Here is a 25,295-nt window from a genome sequence, read left to right as displayed (position 1 = left end):
CTGATTTCTTCTTCCCTATTATATATCATTATCAAAGTAAGATATATTTCATCTCTACTACTTTGATTTGCATTGTATTTGTCCTTGTTTTACAACACAAACTTTATTTTTCAAAATGTTTTTCTTTTCAAAGATCATTTTCAAATGGACATGTCTTAGAAGCTACAGTTAATGCCAAATGGTCCCCTTTACATGCCAGTGTAGCAGATAGTGATATAAAATGAAGGAAAAATGAAATAATTAATTTTAATTTAGTAAACAGTGTATGAGCCGATCTTTATTTATGCAAGAGTACAACAGTAAAATCAATTAATATATGTCCATGTTATGGCCTTTATTTAATGTTTATACAAAGGAGTAAGATATACAGATGGAGTATTGTTTTCTAGCCAAGGATCACTAGTTTCCTCTCTTCTTCCACCATGGTACTGAAATAGGTGGGATGTTTTGTTCATTCCTGAAGAAATTCATTGGATCAACCGAGGCTTTCACTTGTACCAATCTGTTGAAGTTGTTTTTGAAATACTTGACACCCCAAATGCTTGCTTGTGCATAGCTTGTGTTGCCTTTGTTGCTGTTTGTACCTATGTTAAGATCCCTATAGTTGAGATATGCTGCCCTTGGAGATTTTGAAACATAGGGAACCATGTAACTGTAAAGCCTTCTGATCCAACTCATATGCCTAATGGATGCCTCAGTTCATTCTTCTTCCCAATACACCAAGTGCTGGATTTTATATATGTTCCCTGCTCTATGAGGGAATGGAGTTTTGGACTCCGGGATCTCATTCATCCTTCCTTTATAAGGACTGAAGATCATCTCAGCTGTTACAGCCTCTTCTTCATAAAACCTCCTCCATATCCCCTCTAACCTGATTTCGGAAATGGGTTCCTTCACATGGTCTGATTTGGCTTTGAAAAACCTTCGGGGTGAGAGGAGTTCTATCCAGCAAAACATCCAGGGAAGCCCCACCTGGGAATCCAGCAAAGTAGAGGATGGATTCGATCCAGCTCATCTCGATACAATCTTCTTTCACCAAGCCTAATTCTGGGAAGCTCTCCTACATCAGTGGAAGGAGCTCATCAACCCCACCAAGGAATAAGGAGTTGAATGAAGCTTCTATTGTTTTCTTCCCTTCTTCACTGGAATTCACCCTTCTTAAGATGATTCTGATGAAGAGGTCTTCATCTAACTTGTCCGCGATGTACTGCCATCAAAGGACAAGCATTGTTGCATTTTGTTCTAAGGTCTTTCAAACTGTGAATACAGTGACAGTGCAGGGAACTGGAACTAGCATTATTTTCCATGCAATAATGACTCCAAAGCTAGCGCCACCACCTCCTCTAATGGCCCAAAACGAATCCTCCCCCATGGATTCTCTGTCAAGAATTCTACCATTAACGTCAATTAAGTGTGCATCGATCACATTATCAGCAGCAAGACCAAATTTACGTTGCAACATTCCATAGCCTTTGTTACGCCTCAAAACCCGCTCCAAGGGCATGACGGTCATTTCACACTTCAAGCCCAAAAGTTTAAAGTGGAAACAATACAAACATTCATATTGTAACTGGAAATTTACCAATTACCAAATTGTCATTTAGAGTAGTAGAACAAAAATTCTAAAATCTCCAAATAATAATTTTTATGAAATAATTTTTTTGAAACTAACACATCAAACCAAGTGTTATTGTCCAAATAACTCCAAACTCAAATAATACTAATGGAAAACAAATTTTGACATCTAAATAATGCTAAAAAATAAAGAGAGTTTTGACACATGTCCTAACAAGCCAATTTCCCCTCCTAACCTTCACTCCTCGCCCGAACTGGGGGTACCTGGAAAAAAATTATGAACAAAGGGGAATGAGTTTAAAGCCCAATAATGAATATTAATACATCAAATAGTTTCAATCATGCTTACAAATAGGAGATTTAGTGTAAAATCATTTTCATAAGAACGTTTGAGTACAAATATGCTAATACATTTTAAAGTGTTTAACCAAACATTTTCATATATATCAAAATCATTTCATATCCATTTCAAATCAAATACATTTCAATTGTTTTCACTCTGGTTATCAAAAAGAAAAAAAAAATAGTGTCCATTTAAGTGGGATTTTACAAATAAGTGATTAGCCTCAAATATTTATTTTAAAGTGGACAGAACCAAACGCTACTAGTACTAGTAACTCTAACCAAACCCTTAGAGATTAGGATTCAAATCAATTACATTTCCCATCATGAAAATGTAAAAGTCAACTATTATATCTCGTTGATAAGGGTCAAACAAACCAGAGTCAAATTCTTTATTTTATTTATTTCAACTTACAAAAGCAAAAAATCCCCAAATATTTCGATATAAATAAAATAAATGTTATAACACATTTTTCCATACAAAATATATTTGATCCATTCTTAAAAGCAAAATTAACAATTACACATTTCAAATAACATATATATAAATTATTTTATTTTACAAAATTTGTATTAATTTTCCTTACCTCAAAAAAAGTCCTCAAAAACTTTGGAGAAAAATAATCCTGGAAAATCAACTCTTCACCTAACAAAGTATAAGAAAAATAATCATTACTATTTATCTAAAATTATAGGTTTGACAATCCTAAAATTTTAGGTATTCAAATTAATGTTTTTAATTATGAAAGATAATTTAATTTATTCCTATTTTAGAAAATTTATAAATTTCTAATTCATATAAAACTTAAATTTTATTTTCAATTTATTTCTTAGGACACAACATAATTTAATTAAACTACAATTTATTTCACTAATTAAATTTTATACTACTTATTAACTTAATATTTCATGTGCACAACAACGCACATGAAATATTTTACATTGATCTTCTTTTATTTGCCAATATCGTTTTAATCTAGATACTGTTGTATCATTATTAGAAGCATTATCTAATGTTATTGTAAATATTTTATCACGAATGCCAAAATCTATAATTTCATCATTTATTAAAGATGCTATATTTTTACCATTATGTGGAGCATTTATTATTTTAAATGAAATAATTTTTTTATTTAATTTCCATTCATTATCAATATAATGAGCAGTTATACATAAAAAAACCACTATGAGTTAAAGATGTCCAAATATCAGATGTTAAACAAATTCTTCCTTCAAAATTTGCAAAAAAAAAATTAAAATTTTCTTTTTGTGTTTCAAAATTTTTTATAAGAATTTTTTTAACTGTATTTCCAAAGCAACCTTGAAACTGAGGATTAACAGTTCGTTGCATTGTTCATGTAAAATCATGAGTTTCCATGAAATTGAAAGATTGTTCTGCTCTTATTATATAACCAATCATTTCTTCACGACAATAAGATTCATCATAAGAAAATGTTTTTAAATTTCCACTTTCATCTTTACCTAATTGCATATAATTTCTAATATCTACATTATTTTTAGTTTTACAATTTTCATGATGTCTTTTTAAATGACTTGTACCTGCATTTAAGCCACCACTAAAAAGTTTGTTACAAATTTTACATTTTGATTTTATTTATTTTTTATTATTTTCGAAATTTATTTCTATTCAATCAAAAAAATTCCATATATTTGAAGTAATTTTTTTGTTATCACATGCATTAGATGAAGAACAAGAACCACTTGCCATAATTATAATTATTGATAAAATATTATGCTAAAAATAATAAATGTAAAATTAAAATGTAACAAATAAATAAAAGTAAAGGTGAAGTATGTTACTAAATTGGAGAACCGAAGCAGAAATTCCTTTAAATTTGAACTCTTTGAACCACCAATGCTTGTTTTTCACTACCAATAATATTGAATAATTTGAGACAAAATGCAATAATCGGAAATATTGTGGAATGGGAGAGAGCTTAAGAGTTGAGAGAATAGAAAAAAATTGAGGGTATTTAATATTTATAGGGATTTAAATATTAGGATTTAATTTTATTATTTTTTAATCAAGACCGTTCAACGATCATAATATTGAATTGAGTGGCAGGCATGTTCAACGGTCATGTGAGTCATGTGACCGTTGAACAGCCAGCTCACTTTTATTTTTTTTCAAAAATCATACAACATTTCTAATATATATATATATAACTAATGCAAAATAGTTACACAAAAGAGGGCTAGCTTAGTTGGTGGCTAGCTCCCTTATGGATCCATAAGGGATGGAGTTCGAATCCCCTTCCCTTCAAAACTGAAAATTATTTTAATTTTTACCCTGCCCGGGCAGCCGGCCCGCCAAGCCCGCCCAGCTTGAGGGCCCACAGGTTGGGCCACGGGCCTTAGATATATACCAAGGGCCCGGCCCGTTGACCAGTCAACGGGCTCAGTGGCCCACCCCGGGTTGGGCCATGGGCCTTCCGCCCGGCCCGTTGGAGACCCTTAGTTACAGCCCGCCCCACTGAAGTGTCCGCCAACACCTACAGTAGGGCAAACACCAGCTGGAAAGCCAAGAGTAGTACTTTTCTCAGCGATTCTATAGTGAAGTTCTCCAATAGTAGCACCAACTTGGACCCACGCAGTGCTATTTGCCACATCTACACTGATGGATCGAAGATTTATGAGATCAAGAATGAAAAATGGGGCATCAGAAATATTACACCATTGTATGAATCCCATATTCAAGTAGCCATTAATTGTTCAAGAAAACATGGCATGCAGATTAGAGGCTTTAGGGTTTTGTATGGAGAACTGCAAGACAGATGAATATGAGGAGTTGTTTGGGGTGTAAATGACTTGGGAAATTGGGTTGGTGTTCTGGGAATGTTGAAGGGTAAGGCACTGGAGAAAATTCTCATGAACATCGGCTGAAGCTGCCAAGACAAATGAGAAGAGAAGAACAAGAGCAAGTGAAAGCAATGAAGAACTTGGAGTCTCCATATCTTAAGTTGGTTTTTTTCTTTTGTGTGTGTAAAGGGGAGAAAACAGCTCCATATCTTAAGCCTGTTTGAAACAGAGAATGTGAACGTGCATGGGATGCTTGAATTTGTGATGCCTTTTCCATCTTTCTTAAGGAGAACAGTTCAAGCATTTAGTTAGGTTGAAGTTTCTCCACAATAAACGGGCGCAGAAAATTCAAGGAAAGAAATGAAGAACCCTACATGCATGGCAATTGACACTTGAAACTGGACCAATCTCATTGAGTTCTTTTTCCCCCACTTCCCACAACCACGCTAGATTACTGTGATTGAAGTCTACCACGAATTACATACAACGCTTGATAAACACATCACAATTTTTCTTTTTCTTTTTTCTTTTTTAAAAAAGACAATTATAAGTCACGTCATGTTGGCAAAAACAAAGGACTAATTAATTAATGAAGCCTTATAGCTAGTGTCCCTTGATTTGTTGAAGCTGATTTTCCTTCAAAAGATTGATTTCCCTCTTGCCTAGCCTTCTCCAATTTTTGGGCATATAGTTAGTGCATGGGATATTGATTATTACACAAGCCTATCAGTTGAATACTTGTATAGGGCCCATATGTATGTACATTGAAATCTAGTCCCATATGAACTGTTGAATATTGTATTCAAGCTACCCAAATGTCGAATTGTCTGTGTCTTAACCCCAAAGTTGATGTAGTTGTTTCTGTATCCCACTTTCAAGCACAAGCATGACCAGATCCAATTTTGGAGAGTTGAAATTTCCTAACAATGGAGCATGCTATATATACTTTTTCCTAATTTCATTTTATGACAAAATTGCTGACGTTCGACCACTGTTAGTCACCGGTGTGTTTGATTTTTTCCCTACAAAGGCCATTCAGAGCAAACCTTCAATCAATTGTTTGATTTTTTTTTTTTTATGTTTATTCATTTATTTTTTAATTTCTAACTCTTAACTTTGGTTTTCAAACTCTCGAGTATTATGAAAAGTTTTCAAAAGTTGAATTTCTTTAAATAATAATAACAATAAAGACTTTTCCTCTTTGGACGTACGGAGCAGAAAAATACTTGAAGAAATTAAATAAAATTTGAAGAAAAAAAAAGAGAAAAATGAACTCCCTTTATTCTTTAATTAATAGTGCATGCTGGCAATTGAATCTTTTTTCCCAGAATCTCTCATGACCGTTATGATTTGTCAGGCATAACTAAGGACATGTTGGATAACTTTTTTTGGAACAAAAAGATTTAAAAACATATTTCACAACTAAAAATAGTTTTTTATTTTTTATTTTCTATTCTGAAGAACATAAAATATGATGTTTTGAACATCTTTTAGTTATTTTCACTTATTTTATAAAAATTATTTTAAAAAATAATTATATAAACATATAAAATAATTAAAAATAAAGTTATGGATATAAAAATTATTTTTAAAAATATTAAAAATAAGTTAAAAATATTTCAAGTTCTTCAATAGATTTTTATTTTACAAAATATTAAAAACTATTTTTTAAATTATTTTAAAAAAATAGTTAACAAGGCTTAATTCTCCGATGTTCGTATAAAAGTCAACAAAACCCATATTCATTTGATAAAAAATCTCATGTTTGAAATGTCTTCCCCCGTAACTCTAGTTTATCTGATTCCATGAAATGGTTTTGGGTGAAACTTTGACATTAATGATGCTATTGCCCTACATCTCATTATTTACCAAACAAATAAAATAAAATAAATAGTCCTCCCTTCGTTTTCCTCCACCTTAGAATTGGATTCTAAGGTTGAATTTTGAAGAAGAAAAAATTAGGAAGGAACAAATTAATAGGCAAAAGAAGTGAACAAACCTTAGGAAAATAAAGAGTCAAGGGCCCAAATAAAGGAAATGTTTGGGTCCAGTTGGTAATTGTTTTTTAAAATAATTTAGGAAAACACATTTAACAATCATAAATCTTAAAATTAAAAATTTTGATGTTTTCAGGAATATCTTTTATTTATTTTCACTTATTTTCTAAGGATTATTTAAAAAAGAATTATGTAAATATAAAAAATAATTAAAAATAAAACAATATAGATAAAAGTTATTTTTAAAGTATATTTAAAAGCATTAAAAATATGTTACAAATAATTTATATTTCCAAACAGATTTTTATTTTACAAAACATCAAATAAAAATTTTCAAAAATTGTTTTTTAGAACTTTTTTTTTAAAAAACACTTCTAAAGCAAAGTCTTTGAATTCAATTAAATTTTGTATATGCTTTCTAATTTCTTTTTAAAAAAAAATTGTTTAAAAATTTTAAAATATATAAATTTTTAAATAAATTATAATATTTAAATTCTTTTTTCTTTTTATAATGAATCAAATAAAAGAATTTGAATTCTTTTTAGCATTGTTGTAATTTTTTTTCAAATACTTTTTATAATGTAAACTAAGTACAATATTTAGTAAGCATTGAATTATTAGATATCATAGAAATATTAGTTGTTAGATTTTATGAAAATATTGAAAAAGTCTTCATATATAGTATTAGGACCTTGTTAGAAAATTTTCTAGACTTGATGCTCTTGGTCTTATATCGTACCGAGACTTTGTTAGAAAATTTTCAATAACACATAGGATATGAAGAAAGCACAATTTAATCCAAAATTCTAACTTCAATATGGTTTAAAGATCTTCAAGTAATTGTCTTGAACTTCATTGTCCTACTCTCTTTTATGCACTCCTTAATGATGAGGATGTAAAATGGTCTAAAAAAATATGAGTACACAAAGGGATCAAGAACTCTTTTGTATATAAGTGTTTTATGGTTCTTCCCATCAACAAACCATTAGTTTGATACTTTGAATCTTTAATTAATAATTAAAACATGAACTTAATAAGTGTTATGTATTTTTAAGATGAATTTAATTTAAAGTCACTAAAGTTGAATAAAAACTATTAAGAAAAAAAAACTTAATATGGACATACATTAAGGTGGTGTTTGTTTTTTGGCTAAATAAAAAAAATAAAATATTTTGGTTTTTTCTCTTTAGATAAAAGTAACTCTTTGATATCAATCAACATAATTAAAGCAAAATTGTTATCAATGGGTTTGATTTAGTTATGTTAGTTGATTTTTTATATTCAACTAAAAAACAAACACTGCCTAAGACCACTTCTAATTCCAACATTCCCTTACTTCATCTATAATGATGACTTGAGTTTTCTTTTACTAGATTCATTAAGTAGTTACTCACAATCACAATCACTCTAAATTCCAAAGTAATGTAATTTGAACAAATAAACTGCAAATATAGATCACAATGGTCCTACATTCTACTTTCAATGTAATGTCAAACATGCACCATACTATTAGCAATTTTTTTTGCCCAAATAACCTTTAATTAAGAATTTTTGCTAAATTAATTGTATTTTCCCCACCTAATGGTCCAACTTGAATATCAAATATATGACAATCATGTTTTTTGAATCAATATTAACAACAAAAAAGATACTCATTTTAGTTAGAACTAAAAGTGGTCTTAATGACTACATTAAGTTTTCTTTTCTTAAAAGTTCTCTTATATTAAATATTTTGATTCATTTTTCCATACATAGATTTTGATGAAATTAAATTAGATTCATCTTGAAATTCACAATTAGTTAATGGTTCATTGATGGGATGAACCTATTTGTAAACCTTTTATTTTATCCCCTTAGCAAATGCTCTACTTAGTGCTCTTTTGATACTCCACAATAGTTCTTTGGTAACCCATTACTACTCACACAATTTGTCCTTTTAGCCACCTTGGAGACTCTGGTTGATGGATTTATATAGTTTCTCATTGTGACCCATAACAACCTTGAGTTTAAGGATGGCAACGGGGTGGGTTTTTTCGGGTACCCGCCCCACCCCGCCCCGCTCCGATTATATATAAAATTAATTTTAAAATTAAATTTAATTTAAATTTTAAAAATAATTTTATTTAAAATTTTATTTTACTATTTTAAAATTTTTAATAAAATATGTTATAAAAAATATAATAATTTTATTATTTATAAAATATATTTATTTTAATGTAATTAAAAATTTTAAAAGTAATTTAAAAAAAAAAAAAAAGCTAAATGGGGCGGGGTGGGGTTGGGATGGGGACGACCCATCCCAAACCAGCCCCGTTGCCATTCCTACTTGAGTTAGATCTAAGATTTTTCTTTTTTCTTTCTAGAATAGCTCCTTTATGGTACACCTTTAGGACAAAATACTTAGGCATATTCATGTACACTTTTTAGGTCACTTAGACATGCCCTTGGTCACCTGAGCACCTTTCAACTTACATAACTCACCTTAAGTTACTTAAAGACTTTTTTTATCACCATTAAAAAATCGAAAGTCCAATAGGAACACTTAGAAGGGAGAGGGGCGAATGAATGATTTTAAAATTTTCAATAAAAATTTATAAGTTATATCTAATTCTTTTATCCTGCGAAACGATAGAAATAATATTATCTATCAATTATAGGCAATTCAAACAAAATATCAACTATAAAAATATAGACAATGAGACATAATTTTTTGACTTGGAAAACCCTCACACTAACTATGAAGATAAAAAATAATGAGTTCTAAGACCTACTAATCTAAATTCACTATACAAAATCAAGTTATACAAATTTACCTGCTCGTTTTACCTTCGAGATTTACTCTTCAATGCCTACAACTTGATTCACAGCTACGACATAGTAACCTTCAATTACTCTAGTGGATCATTTTAGCCTCACCGAAGGGATGAAGGTCTTCAAACCAATATTCAAAGATCGAATCCTTGAATGAGAGATCGAGAATAGTATGACACTTTAGGTTTTGTCTTTAGAAGACCCTCTTTAAAGAATGAAAGGTCTCTAAATGATCTTAATGTGATCTCTCCAATCTCTATGATCTCTAACCCTCAAGGGATTAAAAAGGAAGGTATTTGTAGGCAAAAACCTAAAGAGTTTCAATTTTGGAAGAGTTTTAAACCATATGTGAAAAATCTCGACAAAATATGCATGATTGCTCAAGCCAACTTATTGATCGTTTGAGCACCTCAGGCGCTTAAGCGGTATGGCTCGCTTGAGCAATTTGGAGTGCTTGATCGCTCCAAGTCACTTGAGCGGTCCTACTCTATTTCAAAAGTCAATTTTAAAGCCTTTTAAGTTCAAAACAAAACTGATCCACTTAATACCTAAACATAGCCTAATTTGCCACAAGCAAAACTTCTTTAGATGTTCCTGTGACTTCTTGGTTGGACAAACAACAACCCTTGATCTTCAATGGAGAGTAAGTCATTATCCAAAAAAACTTCTATGACCAAACAAAAAAATGAACAAAATTGTCAACATAAAAAAAAACTCAATGTCCTAACAAATTTAAACTTTATTTATTTATAAAATAATGTGAACCACAAACAAATTCAATATAATCTTCAAGAATAAATACAATACCATTTTCAATCCATTAACAAAATCAATCTCATAAAAAACAGTGTTAATTCATTAAAGATAAAAAAAACTAGATAAACTTCATGAGAATGAGGAGGGATGAATAAGGAAGGCAATCATTATGTTGAAAAAGATATAATATCAAAGAATGTTGAAGAGAGATAAAAAATAAAATAAAAAATCTAGCATTAGGCAATAGAGCAAGTGCAAAGCAAATGTCGTATCTAATACTGGGACTATATGATCTACCAAAAAAAAAAAGGCTAAACCCTTCATGACAACTTGTGTCATTTTGTAAGCAAATAAAATCTAACAATGAGAAAATACTAATTCTCGTCCTTTTGTGAGCAAATAAAATCTAAGAATGAAAAAGAGAGGGGAGAGAAATAAAAATGAATTTTTTACGGTTTGAGAAAATGAGTTTATTTATAGGTGAATAAAATTGAAAATACATTGCATATGAAAGTTATAAATTTTTTAATGTTGACACTGAAAAGGCACCATCCATATAAGGTGAAATATGAAGTGAAAAACCATTAGCATTTATCATTTATTGAAGGAGGGGTTTCTAGAGAAGAATACATTTTTTTAGGTGGATTTTTTTAGGTATAAGATGTTTTAGAGGTGATTATTCTTTTAGACTTAATATATATATAGATTTTTTAAAGTGATGCTTTTTAAAAATAATATTGTTTAAATAAAATATTAGTTAATTAAAATGTCGAAGTAAATTAGTAATATCATAACATAAAATAAGAGTAATAGAATATCATAACAAAAAATAAGAATAACATATAAAAGGAGACAAAATAAGATAACAAAATTTAAAAGGTGACGATAGAAACATAGTCAAATTTAATGAGATGTAAAAATAAGATAATAGAATTTAGTAAGATGAAAAAATAGGAGTAATAGATAAAAGGAGATGGTGACATATGATAAAATTTAATGAGATAAATCTATTTATGACGCAATTTAATAACATAAGGGTTGACATCAAAGTATAATAGAATTTGTTGGGCTTTGTGAAGCCTAGTTTTGTTTGATCCGGTTTGACGACCCGACCCGAATAATATTGCATGGCTTTTTAATGGGAGATTTACTGAGGCCTGTTGGGCCCGTTTAGCCCATTGTGAAACCACCTTTTGTAATTAGGGTTTTTTAGTGTGGTGTGGTTGCTATGTTATACATAAAGAGAAAATATTGTAGCCGTTGTGGTTGTACTCTATATTCTTCCCTGATAATAGTGATATCCCTGCAACTCCGTGGACGTAGGCAAATTGCCGAACCAAGTAAATACTGTCTTGTGCGTGTGATTGTTTTTCTTTGGTGTGTGTTTTTCTCTATTTTTGTTTCTCACATGTTGGAATTCAGTTTAATTCCCTACAACTGGTATCAGAGCCTAGGGTTAGGTTTGAGTGGGAGCAATGGCAGAGGAAGCAGGAAAGGCGTCTGGAATAGAAAAGTTTGATGGCACAGACTTTGCGTATTGGAGGATGTAGATTGAAGATTATCTCTATGGGAGGAAATTGCATCTGCCTCTTTTGGGGACAAAACCTAAGAGTATGAAGGCTAAGGAATGGGCGCTTCTTGACAGACAGGTTCTAGGAGTTATTAGGTTAACTCTGTCTAGGTCTGTTGCACATAATGTTGTAAAGGAGAAGACCACAACATATTTGATGAAGGCTTTGTTCGGTATGTATGAAAAGTTGTCCATAAACAATAAAGTGCATCTGATGAAGAAATTGTTCAATTTGAAGATGGCAGAGAATGCATCAGTAGCACAACATCTGAATGAATTTAATACAATCACAAATCAATTGTCGTCTGTAGAAATTGATTTTGATGATGAGATTTGTGCTCTGATTGTCTTGGCTTCTTTGCCAAATAGTTGGGAGGCAATGAGGATGGCAGTAAGCAATTCTACAGGAAAAGAAAAGCTCAAGTACAATGATATACGAGATTTAATTATGGCTGAGGAGATTCGCCGAAGAGATGCAGGCGAAACCTCAGGATTTGGTTCTGCCCTAAACCTTGAGACAAGAGGCAGAAGTAATGACAAAAATTCAAACCAGGGTAGATCAAAATCCATAAATTCTAATCGGAACAGAAGCAAATCTAGATCAGGTCAACAAGTACAATGCTGGAACTGTGGGAAAACAGGTCACTTTAAAAGGCAATGCAAAAGTCCTAAGAAGAAAAATGAAGATGATTCTACTAATGCTGTAACAGAAGAGGTACAGGATGCATTACTTCTTGCAGTAGACAGTCCACTTGATGATTGGGTTTTGGATTCAGGAGCTTCATTTCATACCACTCCACACCGAGAAATCATACGGAATTATGTTGTAGGTGATTTTGGTAAGGTGTATTTGGCTGATGGTTCAGCCTTGGATGTTGTGGGTCTGGGAGATGTTCGAATATCATTGCCCAATGGGTCTATTTGGTTACTGGAGAAGGTTCAACATATTCCTGACCTGAGAAGGAATCTGATTTCTATTGGACAACTTGATGATGAAGGACATGTAATACTATTTGTTGGTGGTACTTGGAAGGTTACAAAGGGAACTAGGGTATTGGCTTATGGAAAGAAGACTGGTACTCTGTATATGACCTCATGTCCAAGAGACACAATTGCAGTTGCTGATGCAAGTACTGATACAAGCCTATGACACCACAGACTTGGTCACATGAGTGAGAAAGGGATGAAAATGTTGTTATCAAAAGGAAAACTACCAGAATTGAAGTCTATTGATTTTGACATGTGTGAAAGTTGCATCTTAGGAAAGCAAAAAAATGTGAGTTTTTTGAAAATTGGCAGGACACCAAAGGCTGAAAAATTGGAACTAGTACACACTAATTTGTGGGGGCCTTCTCCAGTTGCATCCCTTGGAGGTTCAAGGTACTACATCACTTTTATTAATGACTCAAGCAGAAAGGTATGGGTTTATTTTCTAAAAAATAAATCTGATGTATTTGAAACTTTTAAGAAGTGGAAGGCCATGGTTGAGACAGAAACAGGTTTGAAAGTAAAATGTTTGAGGTCAAATAATGAAGGAGAGTACATAGATGGAGGATTCAGTAAGTATTGTGCTGCACAGGGAATTAGGATGGAGAAGGCTATTCCTGGGACACCACAACAGAATGGTGTGGCTGAGCGCATGAACAGAACTCTCAATGAGCGTGCTAGACGTATGAGGTTGCATGTTGGATAGGAATGGCAACGGGCTGTTTTGGGACGGGTCACACCTATCCCATTCCCGTCCCAAAAGATTTAGTTATTTCCCAACCCGTCCCAAACCCGGGGCGGGGCGGGGCGGGGCATTCCGATCCCCGTTATAGAGTTAAAATTAAAATCCCATCCCCGGCCCGTCCCGACCCGGGTATGTGTTGTCGGGGCTGGGCAGGGCTGGGCGGGACTGGGCTGGGCTGGGCTGGGCTGTGCTGTGCTGTGCTGGGCTGGTTTGGGCTGGGCTGAACCTTGGAAATAAAGCACTACTAATGCTTTTGAGTTAGATTAACCACAGTTGAATCTTCATTTACATTGCTGCTAGAATGTATTAAGAAAGTAAAAATTACATCAAAGTTGAAGTTTGTTTGCATAGTCTTCAACACACAATGAGTGTTGATGATTAGAAAGATAGACAAATCATAACATATCAATCAAAGCAAGTAACCCACTTGGACTGAAGTTCGTTGGCTTTGGATTCACAAAATGGAGCCCTGACTGCATACAAGGCACAGGGCCGATTATAGCAATACTTAATGCCAAGCTTCCTTGTCTCTGATGACCACCCAACAAAAACCAAATATTGAGAGAAGCCTTCAGCCAATGGAGCCCATATAACTTGTTCTATACTCAAGGATTTGCTAATTCCTTCAACAGCATGCACCTCGCCACTGTATATCACAAGGAAAATCCTCCCATAAATGAAAATCCTCCCATTGTAAATCCATGGATCCAACAAGGTTATTTTCCTGAGTGAACGAATAAATGAAATTTGAAACAATAACAAAATTCCTCCCATAGTTTGGATCTATGAAAATCTAAATGTTAAACTTGTATCCAAATTCTAAAATTAGCTTGGACCTTATCCAACAAAAAGGATGTGGGATATAATGGATATGTGAAAAGAATGCTGAGGTGTAATTACCGAATTTAATGCAGCCTAATTGCCAGGATTCCAGGTTGAAAATAAGAAAAGCATATTGAGGTGTAATTACTGAATTTAATGCAGCCTAATTGCCAGGATTCCAGGTTGAAAATAAGAAAAGCATATTGAGGTGTAATTACTGAATTTAATGCAGCCTAATTGCCAGAATTCCAGGTTGAAAATTAGAAAAGCATATTGTCAATGACATCATAAAAGGAATTAGAAATATAACTCTATGAGCAATCTTGACTCTAAAAACTTAGAAGCATGCCTGATGTTAAATAAATGAATAAAAGTAACAAAAAACAAATGACAGATCAAAGAATCCTTTTAACCAAAGACATGAAAACTTAAAAAAAACACTGGTGGTTCCTAGCGAATGCCTACTTGGAAATGTTTGATCAATTAAAAATAGATAATACTTACTGTGGCTTCCTTAACAACTTTGTGATTACATTTTGGTGAGAGTCCCCTTCTTGAGCACAAACCTCACTTAAGCTTCCAAGTCGCACTTCAAATTTATCATCAAGTAGGATACTACTTGCTTGAACATCTCTGCAACCACCAAAAATTAAAATGCTTTCAATATTCACACCACTGGGCATAACTTGTCTTAATAGAATAAATTAGGAGAGAATTTTGTGCAATATTGATGAGAAGCAATGAGGAAAAGAACAAAGAGATAAAATCTAGTTGGTAAAAATGTTTAAGCAAATGAAAACCATTACAACATGAACATTGTCCGATATCTCCAAAATTGAGAAATCTATCTTCACTATCACCCCTTTCTCATGAGTTCTAATTAACTTTTGGGTATTCAAACATCCACTTTTAAATCCTTCTATGATTTACTAGTGTGAAAGTGACCATCTTCTAAAGATGCACAAAACAAAAATCAATGATTTACATTTCCTTTTCCCAAGGATGATGAATGACCCTATTGAAAACATTTGAAGTCTTTAGATATGGACTAGAGAACCCAAGCTTCATGATTGATATGATTCCTGGGTAGAAAATCTCTCATGCAAGGTGTGTTGAACACTAGGCCCTCATTTCTATTTTAAAATTTTGAGGGTTTAGAGGGACAAAAATTCCAGCTTGAGTACTCACCAACACCCATATAAATGCAAAATGAAATTCATGCTTCATAACAGTAAACACAGACTAAGATGCTTAGGGTGAAAATAGCACATATTAGCAACCTAGAAAGATCAAGAAAACCACATTAGATATCTCAATAGAGAAAGCTTCAGAATGTTTGGGACCACAAATCATAAAATCAATGTAACTTTATTTTTGTGGGCATAAAGTTTAAAAATTAATATAATATAAAGAACAATACAATAAATCCTTCAGGTTTTGAGTCCAAGCTGCCTTTTAGCAGCACAATATATTTTTCATATTAATATAGGTCTTTTACTGCTTCATTAATTGTCAGTCTAATTCAAAATTAGTGGACAGTTCAATCTAGCTCACCATAAAATATGTCCCACAAAACAAGCAGAAAAATGGGCCTAATTTCTTAAGGGCTCAATTCACTTCTCCTAGTCTCCTACAAAATCCTCAAGTGGCTTTTTACAGATCAATTATTAATATAATATCCATCTTCCAAGTGGCCCTTAGTTCAGGTCCTAGTAGTAGTAGCATAACTAACCCACAATATTAAGAGAACTGTGTCATATTGTGAAAACATTTATTTCGAATCTATGGAGTATTAATAACTAGAGTGTTCTCACATTTATTTCCTGATCTTTCCAAATTTTTGATAATTATACAATGCATGTGCATAGTAGGTATAGGTGCTAATTATATAGGGAAAAAGAACCTAAAATCAAATGTTCCAAGTACACACTTCCCACACTAAGACTACTTATCACTTTGTCTTAGCTACCAGTTTATAGGATTTTCATGTCACTTAATACTGAGAACAGTGGGACAAAAATCGGGGCCACCGTCCATAAAGGATCCTTTACCCCCCAATTTCAGCACTGCAGGACAATGCAGTATTAAGTTCAACTGTCTACAACCACCAAAAGGTTCTATGGATTCTCACATGAAATTCAAAACAGCAAGAAACTTCTATTTGATTGGAAAATATAAAAGGTTTGTAGTGGTGGCATCTTAGATCATACATACTTAATGATTCGACTCATGGTAGCTTAGCTTTAAAGGCGTATCAACAAAATTTATACCTTGAATACTATTACTAAAGTAGTCAAGCTACTATAGCATAGTGGTTCTAGGATCGTTCACTGGGAAGGGTTTTCGCAAACACAAGTGATATTCAAATTAGGAAAATAGGTGATTTTCTTATGGATGTTAGCTTTAAAAGAAGATGTAAATGTTTTAGAAAGATTTAAACTAATCTAAGCTAACATTAAAGACCAAAATGAAAGGGTGTAAAAACAAGTTTCTCAAAGATAGGATAGCTATGCTCTGGCTCTTATGCAAATTGGAAATCTCAGGATAGGCTCCTCGCGTTGGGGTTGCAACTATGGTGATGCTTGCTTCCCGAACCGGTATGGATTTAGCAAATCAAGTTTTAATCCTTTAAAATGGCAAAACAGATGGTAGTGAATTTCATCAATGGTTATTCACCTTAGACTTCCTTTGAATGGCTCGTAAGAGATAACTAGTAGTCTAAAGCTAAAAGCTTACCAAATATTGGCAACTCAAAGTCATTCCAGGTGATAAACTCACCTTTCAATGGCCATTGAAATTGGTTCTAACGGATTAATGCAAAACTTGGAATTGAAAACCTCACCTTCCAATAGCTCGTAGGAGATAACTAATGGATAGAAATCCAAAAGCTTATCAAGTATTGGCCGTTGGAAGTTGTCAAAAGGAAATAAAAACCAAACTTTGCATTAATGAACCATTAATGAAAAACGACTACCTTACCTTCCGGGTGCGAGAAATTTCCATAGGATTGCATCCAAGCCATCACATAACATCCATACTTTGAGAAACTAAAAGTTTTAGCCAATCATCCTTTGAGGAAAAACCCTCAGAGGCTGTTTGGCTACTAAGAAAATAGAAACGGGAGAGCTCTGTAAAAATTCTATATATTGATCGATATCTGTTACAACGGATGCAAGGGAATATATATAGAGAAGTTTTTTCCAACCTTCCTAGCTAAGAAATCTTATGATTGGTGGATTACAAGGAGAAGAATGGAAATTTATACAAAAATATCTAAAAGAAAAGATCTAAAGTGGAGTCAGCAGAAACAGGGGAAAATTCGCACCACGCATGGGGTGTGCGAATTTGGAAGGTGTTGTGCGAAATTTTCGCACAAGCCTGGAGCAATTGTCTTCCGAAGGTCATATCTTCCTCATTTCAGCTCCAAATCGTACATGGTTTGAAGCGTTGGATTCTTGACTTCCAGAGCTTTGAAATGGTATATAGCATGTAAAAAATGAACTTCGGGAAGTGCTCCAAAAGTGCGAAATAAGACTGCAGCTGCTGTCCTCTTTGCTTCTCTTCACTTTGCTTTCCTCTTCTCCATTGTTCTTTCCTTGCATACTTTGAACGACTTTGGCAAAGGGATATGGAGCTCCAAAGCTTGGTTCTTCATGAATTTGAGCTTCCAAAAGCTTTGCCATAACTTGTCCAAGTAGCTCCTCCATCATTTGGCATGCTTGAATTGATTCATAAGCTGATAAAAACATGTAAACTTGCCACAAAATGGTTAAAACCAATTACTAAGGACCTTAATGAATTAATTGGGTTAAATGAATATGATTACTACTCAAAGGTGCTTAAAACCATTATAATTAGGTCTACAAAATAGCACTTTTTGGTAGTAATCACTTAATGAGCCAAAAAGTTCTTGTTCAACACCAGGAAATGCAATCCTTTTACAAAAAGAAAAAAAAAAGAAAAAAAAGAAAGAGCATAATGTAACACAGCCTTGTTGTACACAAGGATATGCATTCTGAAAAACAAACAGCTAAAAGCGTAACATAACAACTTTAGCTAACCATAAATAATGGATATTAACAAAATGCCACCTATAAGAAAGCAGACAGAAGAAAAATAGTTGAAAGAAAGCTTTGCAATACCTGTGGACAAGGGGTGGGGAACACTCATGATGGAGATAAGATAGACCTTCTACAGCTTCTATTGCAATTTTCAATCTGGTAATCCAATCAAGAGATTGTAGATTGTCGTCTTCCAAATTCGTAACCCTGTATAAGGAATTAGACAAGTCTCCATTTGGCATGTATTTATATACCAATAACTTCTCGCTATCATGCTCCAAGCAGTGCCCCAAGAGTGGGACCAATCTCATATGTGAGACCTTGTTCAACACATCCAATTCAAGAGGTTGCAATGCATCAATAAATTGAGATAAAAATTAGGAGTTTCTTTATGATGCAGAAATACTTTACTAAGACATGTAAAGGAATCAAAACCTAGGGGAGTACAGCACTTACAACATGTCCCAGAGAACGCATTCGAAGACCTCTAGTATGCATGAAATCGGTCAGCGTCCGACCATCCACTGGTGAGAGTTCCAATGAACCAAAATCTGCAACCTGAATTGGACAATTTTCCTGCAGACACAGAAACAGAAATCACCACAACCTTATTTTCATGCAGACATAATCAAGTTCAATCAGATATTATTCAGTGGTTACCAGTTTCGGAAGTGCAACTTCACTGTAATATTTCTAGGACAGATCAACTAGTTCCTGTAAAGACTGTCAAAGACATGGGAGGATAAGTACAGGAAACTGAACAAAGAAGGAGCTTATACCTCCAATGGTATTGACAAAATATTACCTTGCGGTGGAGTCCAGTTTTAGATTGTTTAAGCCGGGCAAAAGCTGCATCAGATAGCATCCTCTTCAGTGCAAGTTCATTTTCATTTGCATTAGCTTCAAGCTGAGGTTTTGTTGAGGACAGTGTAGAATTTTCAGCTTCCCCAATAACAGACTCTGCAGGGGTTTTTGATTTCTCAGACTGCATTTTCAGATTGTTGCCATCTGAATTTTTCTTATTGTTCTTAAGAGATCTAAGAGGAGTACCAAGTCCCTCGACCTTCATCTCATTTTTTGTGTTTGCAGTAGATGGTTTCTTATCTTTCTCTATGTTGTTTTGATCCTGCAAATGTTGTATCCAGCACGCTCCAAGTTCCCATCTCACAAAAATTTCAAACAAAAGAAAAAGAAATATTACAAATTCTTTTTGGACTAACATAATTTCCTCATTCTCTACAAAATAAATAAATAAACAAAATAAAACCTTGGCTAGATCCATGAATAATGAGTTCCTAAGGCGCCAAACAATTCTCAATTGTCAACGCAATCCAATAATCCACCCAATGGTAAGATTTCCTCAACTGTAACAGTATATTCACAAGTTCATAATGAATATCTCCACTTCTAGTGTAAAAACATGAGAACAGCATAGCTTACATAGGATACTTCAGTGACATGTTGTAGGGTTTGACAAAAACCTGTTAATATTAAGGGCATTGGCACCACCTTCAGGCTGATCAAGAAGTTCAATGCTTTGAAAATGAGTATCCATTTTGCTACTTTCTTTCCCTTCAAGTTTAACCACAACTATATACCCACAGTATCTGACATTAACAACACCAAGAGTGGCAAAATCCTGCACTCAAAATGCAAAATTTTCTTCAACCATTTTAGCGGAAACCACTTCATATATACTAATTCAAAAAGAAAATATTCTGGATTCAAGGAACAGTCCTACTGATTGATCCTTTTTTTTAAGAAATTACCTTACATGTGCAGCAGTATTTTCATCAGTAGTGATCCCTTTCAGTAGGTTTCTTTCTATAACACAGGATGTCAATCTAAAATAAAAGACCAGGTTTATTTGAGAATTTGTACCTTCCTTTTCAACGCATTGTTGGCTTCAATTAGCATATGTTCCTGCACCCACATTTCCTTACAAGGACTCTACCTTGCAAGTCTTGAACTTGATTGTAAAGAATGTGGTTCTTAGTTACAACCATGGTAATTAACATCATAGAAGACATGCCAAAATATAATATCCAAAATTAAAATATATCCATAAGCTTAACAACATTGAAAAAAAATAAATAAAAAAAGACATTACAAAGAAATTGTTAGCAAAAAAGAAAGAAAAAATGTCTCTAACATCATCTTAAGTAAAAAATCTAAAGCACAAGTAAATCATCCTTTTCATCCATCATTGTGAGTTGGGGTTGTGAGTCATGAATTGATGAATCACCTAGTAAAAAAAAAAACACCAAAAAAAATATTAGAAAATTTTACTAAATATTTTAATAAAAAACAATTCATAAAATTGATAATTATGTAAATCGGTTACCTTCTTTTTCCTTCCATAACCAACTTTGAGCACACATTAAGGCCTCCAAAGTATCTGGATGAAGCCTACTGCGATGTTTTGATACCACCCTACCACCCGTGCTAAAGGCTGACTCAGATGCAACTATAGATACCGGAATAGCATAGATATCACGAACAATCATCTGCAAAGTCGGATACTTTATACCATTTGTCTTCCACCAACTTAAAACATCAAAATTTGAATTCCTTGGCAGAATAGACTCCTCTAAGTAATAATCTAACTCCGACTTCGTATGACTTTCTCCAGTGGTACTATGAACAAATAAGTCAAACTTTGAAAGAGGATCTTGTTCATCATAGTTTAACTCCAAAAGAGTTGAACCTGATGAAGTACCATAGGATGAAGTTTTTTGCCCCAAATTAGACTTTGATTGATACTCAGACAGCAACTCATAACACATTCCACGGATTTTTTCTATCTCATTTGAAGCTTCAGACCCATACATTAGTGGAAAGTAAAACTCTAAAATCTTTATCTTGTATCTTGGGTCAAATATAGCTGCTATTGCCATCACAATATGACACCCACTCCAATACTTGTCAAACTTTTGCAACATACTTGATGCCATCGTTTTCACAACATCATTTGAGCATATCAACCAATCATACAATGCCTCTTTGATCTCGCACACTTTGATGAAGAAAGTATTTGCAGTGGGATAATTTCGTCCTGAGAACAACTTTGTTATGTTGTAAAACAATTTCAATCTTCCACATATTTCCTTTGCCATATTCCATTCTTCCTCTGATGGCACAACCATGTAGTATTTTTCACGTTGCTTCAAACGTGGGAACACATCTTTATATGTTATAGCAATTGATAACATCAAGTATGTGGAATTCCATCGTGTCTTACAATCAAGACTTAACTTCTTATTGCATGGAATACGCAATTGGCGAGCTGCATCTTCAAACTTTTCCATTCTTGATGGGGTTGCTGACCAATATGCAACACTCTCACGAATTTTTTCAATTTCTACTTCAATGACATCCAAACCTTCCTTAACAATTAAGTTCAACACATGTGCTGCACATCGCATGTGGAAAATTTTTCCATTCAATAAGAGTGAATCGCTCAAAGATAATTTCTCCACCAAGATATTGATCATTCCGTCATTACTTGAGCAATTATCCACAGTGACTGTAGAAACTTTTCTATCCATATTCCAATCCAACAAGAAATCCATTAATACATCTGAAAGAACTTCTTTTGTGTGTGGAGGAGGCACATAAACAAACCTAAATTAAGAATAAAAAATATCATTAACACAAACAATATCATTAAAGGATCAAATAAAAAAACACTTTGCAAGTTAAAAAAAAATAACATAACTAACCTTACAATATGATGGTGTAATAACCAGGACTCATCAATGTAATGTACAGTGATAGCCATGTAGCCTTTCTTTTGATTTGATGTCCACATATCAGTTGTGATAGCAACTCTACTTTGAAGTTTCTCTAAGTAGCTAATCATCTTATCTTTCTAAACCTCATAAATCTTCATTATATCACCCTTAATCGTATTGCGGGAAACCATCTTAAACAAGGGTTGGAGACTAGTAGCAAATTCTCTAAACCCCACATGGTCAATGATTGAAAGTGGGTACTCATGCAATATAATTGCACGTGCAAGCTTCTCTCTTGAGATTTCTTGATCAAAGGTAAAACCACCAATTTGAACTTTTCCATGACCTTTTCTCTCTACTGCCAATAATTGTTGCCTAATATCAACATTTCTTCGTTTCATGCACCTATCTATGTGTACATGTAAGTGTTTTGTCCCATTCTTGCTATCGGCCTTAAGCTTTCCCTTACAGTGCTTACAAATAGCATAATCTTGTCCATCTTCTATGATTTTATCAAAATCATTCCAAACAACCGAAGTCAACTTTCTTCTTTTAGATATCAAGGTTCCATCAGTAGTTGAAGTACTGCCTGTAATTGGAGTTGAACCCGCACTTGGCATGGAAAAGTTTTCCCCTTCTTCTGATGTCATTTTTCTTAATATAAAATAAAGTCTATAAGTAAAACATTCAAACCTAAATTAATAACCTAAAGCTTGGGTAGGGCTTGAAGCAAGGGTTTAAAAGGCAAGATTGTATTTAGGTTAACCTCCAAGAATTGCAAGATGTCAACAAAGTTTCCATTAATAGGAAAATAAATGTAATAGAAAAGCATCGAGGGCAGTGCAACTGAAAGACACATGCAGTTTATATGGACAGACCACAGCAAGTGAGAAGAAAATAAGAAGAAAATAAAAAAAAAAACAGAAAACAAAACAAACAAAAGCAAACAAAGAATATTCTAAAAAGTAATAACCAGAAAACAAAACAAAACATTCCAAGAATCATTATACAAATTATCATGAGGCCATGCAAATAAATTCTAATTTTTCAAGATTATCTCTTCCTTTAGATCCACCTAAGTTTTTGTGCTATCATAATATGGAAGCAACAAGAATGCAGAATTCCTCAATGCATTTCTAGAGTCAAACAAAATTAAACTTTCATATAACCAGTAGAAAATAAATTTGCCTATAGAGAACATAAAAAATGTCCAATTGCACATTCACAACCTCATACTTCACATGATAAAGAACTGATATGCAAATTAAACAACCATTTGGTGCTGGATAAGTAATCCTGGTGAGAAAGAAGCAAGGGAATAATGCAAGGATCAAGTAAAATATGTATATATATATATATTGAACCAACTATTGAAATTCATGAGAATTTGGCATGACTAAGCACTAAATTTGAAGTCCTTATCTGCCACTTTCTGTTAACTGTACTTCAGCAACTGAGAGTAGATGGTGCAGAAGTTGAGTTAGAGAATAAAACACTTGATCAGGAATTGAAGATCACAGCACAGTAGCTTTTGGTGCTGCAAAACGAGAAACATGAGCTTCTAGAGATGAACCGGTAGTTGGGGCTAGAAGTGAGCAAGAGAGACCACCTGGAGGGAGTAAAGTGTGATGTGGAGAGTTTATGTAAGAAGCTGGTAGACTTTCAGAGAGCCAACGTAGAATTGAAGGAAGAAAATTCGAAGGAGATTGAAGAAAATAGATATCTGTTTTAAAAATTATCAGATGTGAAGGAGGAGAAGTGCATGTTAGAAAAGGAAAACAGTGTTATTCTCCATGAAACTGTTGCCCTCAGTAACCTGTCTTTGGTTTTGAACAACTTCTGGTCTGAGAAGGTAGGGGAACTAAAAGCACTTGCTGAAGATTTTGGCAATATCCATGGGGTTAACAGTGACCTTGGGGAGGAGGTGGGAATTTTGACAGAGAAATTGGGACTGCAAGAAACTGAAAATTTACATCTGAAAGGGCTTGTTGAGAAGTTGGACAAGGAGCTGCATGAAGTTACAAATTTAAGTGATCAGTTGAACAATCAACTTTCAGTTGGAAAAGATTTGCTAAGCCAGAAGGAAAAGGATCTTTCAGAAGCAAAACAAAAGCTCAAAGCTGCACAGGACTTGACTGCAGAATTATTTGGCACTGTTGAGGAATTGAAGAGGGAATGTGAAAAATCAGAACTTCTAAGAGAAAATTCAAAGAAGCAGATTCTTGAACTATCTGAAGAAAACACAAGTCAGAACAGGGAAATTGAATGTCTTCGCAAGATGAATGGGAACTTGGAGTCTGAATTGGATATGTTACATGAAGAAATTGAAGAATATAGAATCAGATGAGAGAAGTTGAATTCAGAGCTTCATGAAAGAAGCAATGACTTTGAACTATGGGAGGCTGAAGCTACAACATTCTACTTTGATCTTCAGGCTTCCTCTGTCCGTGAAGTTCTGTTTGAAAATAAGGTGCATGAGCTTACTAGAGTGTGTGAGAATCTTGAGGATGAAAGTGCTTCAAAAAGTATCAAGATTCAACAGATGAGAGAAATGGTTAGCTTCTTGGAAAGTGAAATTGGAGGATTGAAAGCCTTAAGATTTCATCCTACCAAAAGGCTGTCAAGGGAAAACCAAACAAAATACCGAACTTCATATCAAGCATAGAATGAGGATCATACCACCCAACAACAAGGAGCAACAGATGAGAAAAGAACCGCTGTCTCCAATCTGAGGCTTACCAAGAACAATATATTTTTTTTAAACAAAAAGGTTGAGCAACTTCATTTTTACTAAACTTCTATGAGGAATCTATCTTGAAAAAGCATATATATTAAGGATTTTTTTATTTTTAATGGGAATACAAAAATATTATTAACAATGCCTAACAAAAAGCACACCAAAGTAGGTAAATCGTATACAAAGGGCACCATCCCTAAGTAAAATGAAGGGAGAGAGAGAAAAAACTACCTCCCCTAATTAATACCTTAACACTAAGGAAATTTTTGGACAAAAATGGTTTCAGACTTGTTTGGGAAACACTGATTTACCAATGGTACTGAACTAAAAAAAGGTTT

The 25,295-nt window shown here is 33.4% G+C and overlaps 2 long non-coding RNA genes and 1 pseudogene across 2 annotated transcripts; all 3 read right to left on the bottom strand.

The window, feature by feature from the left end:
* Window positions 1-399: 399 nt before the first annotated feature.
* LOC100264684 (tetrahydroberberine oxidase-like) lies at window positions 400-4,629 on the bottom strand (annotated as a pseudogene).
* A 14,290-nt stretch (window positions 4,630-18,919) lies between these two features.
* On the bottom strand, window positions 18,920-19,596 carry LOC104880538 (uncharacterized). Its single transcript, XR_786785.3, has 3 exons — window positions 19,292-19,596; window positions 19,147-19,209; window positions 18,920-19,044 (listed from the first exon to the last, which is right to left on the bottom strand). It is a non-coding gene; the product is annotated as an uncharacterized LOC104880538 (long non-coding RNA).
* Window positions 19,597-19,801: 205 nt separating this feature from the next.
* On the bottom strand, window positions 19,802-20,313 carry LOC132254517 (uncharacterized). The gene is made up of 3 exons (XR_009466813.1): window positions 20,261-20,313; window positions 19,968-20,125; window positions 19,802-19,850 (listed from the first exon to the last, which is right to left on the bottom strand). It is a non-coding gene; the product is annotated as an uncharacterized LOC132254517 (long non-coding RNA).
* Window positions 20,314-25,295: the final 4,982 nt, after the last annotated feature.

The sequence above is a fragment of the Vitis vinifera genome, chromosome 10, assembly GCF_030704535.1.
Source record: "Vitis vinifera cultivar Pinot Noir 40024 chromosome 10, ASM3070453v1".
NCBI classification, from domain to species: domain Eukaryota; kingdom Viridiplantae; phylum Streptophyta; class Magnoliopsida; order Vitales; family Vitaceae; genus Vitis; species Vitis vinifera.
This window is presented reverse-complemented; position numbering and strand designations above follow the sequence as displayed.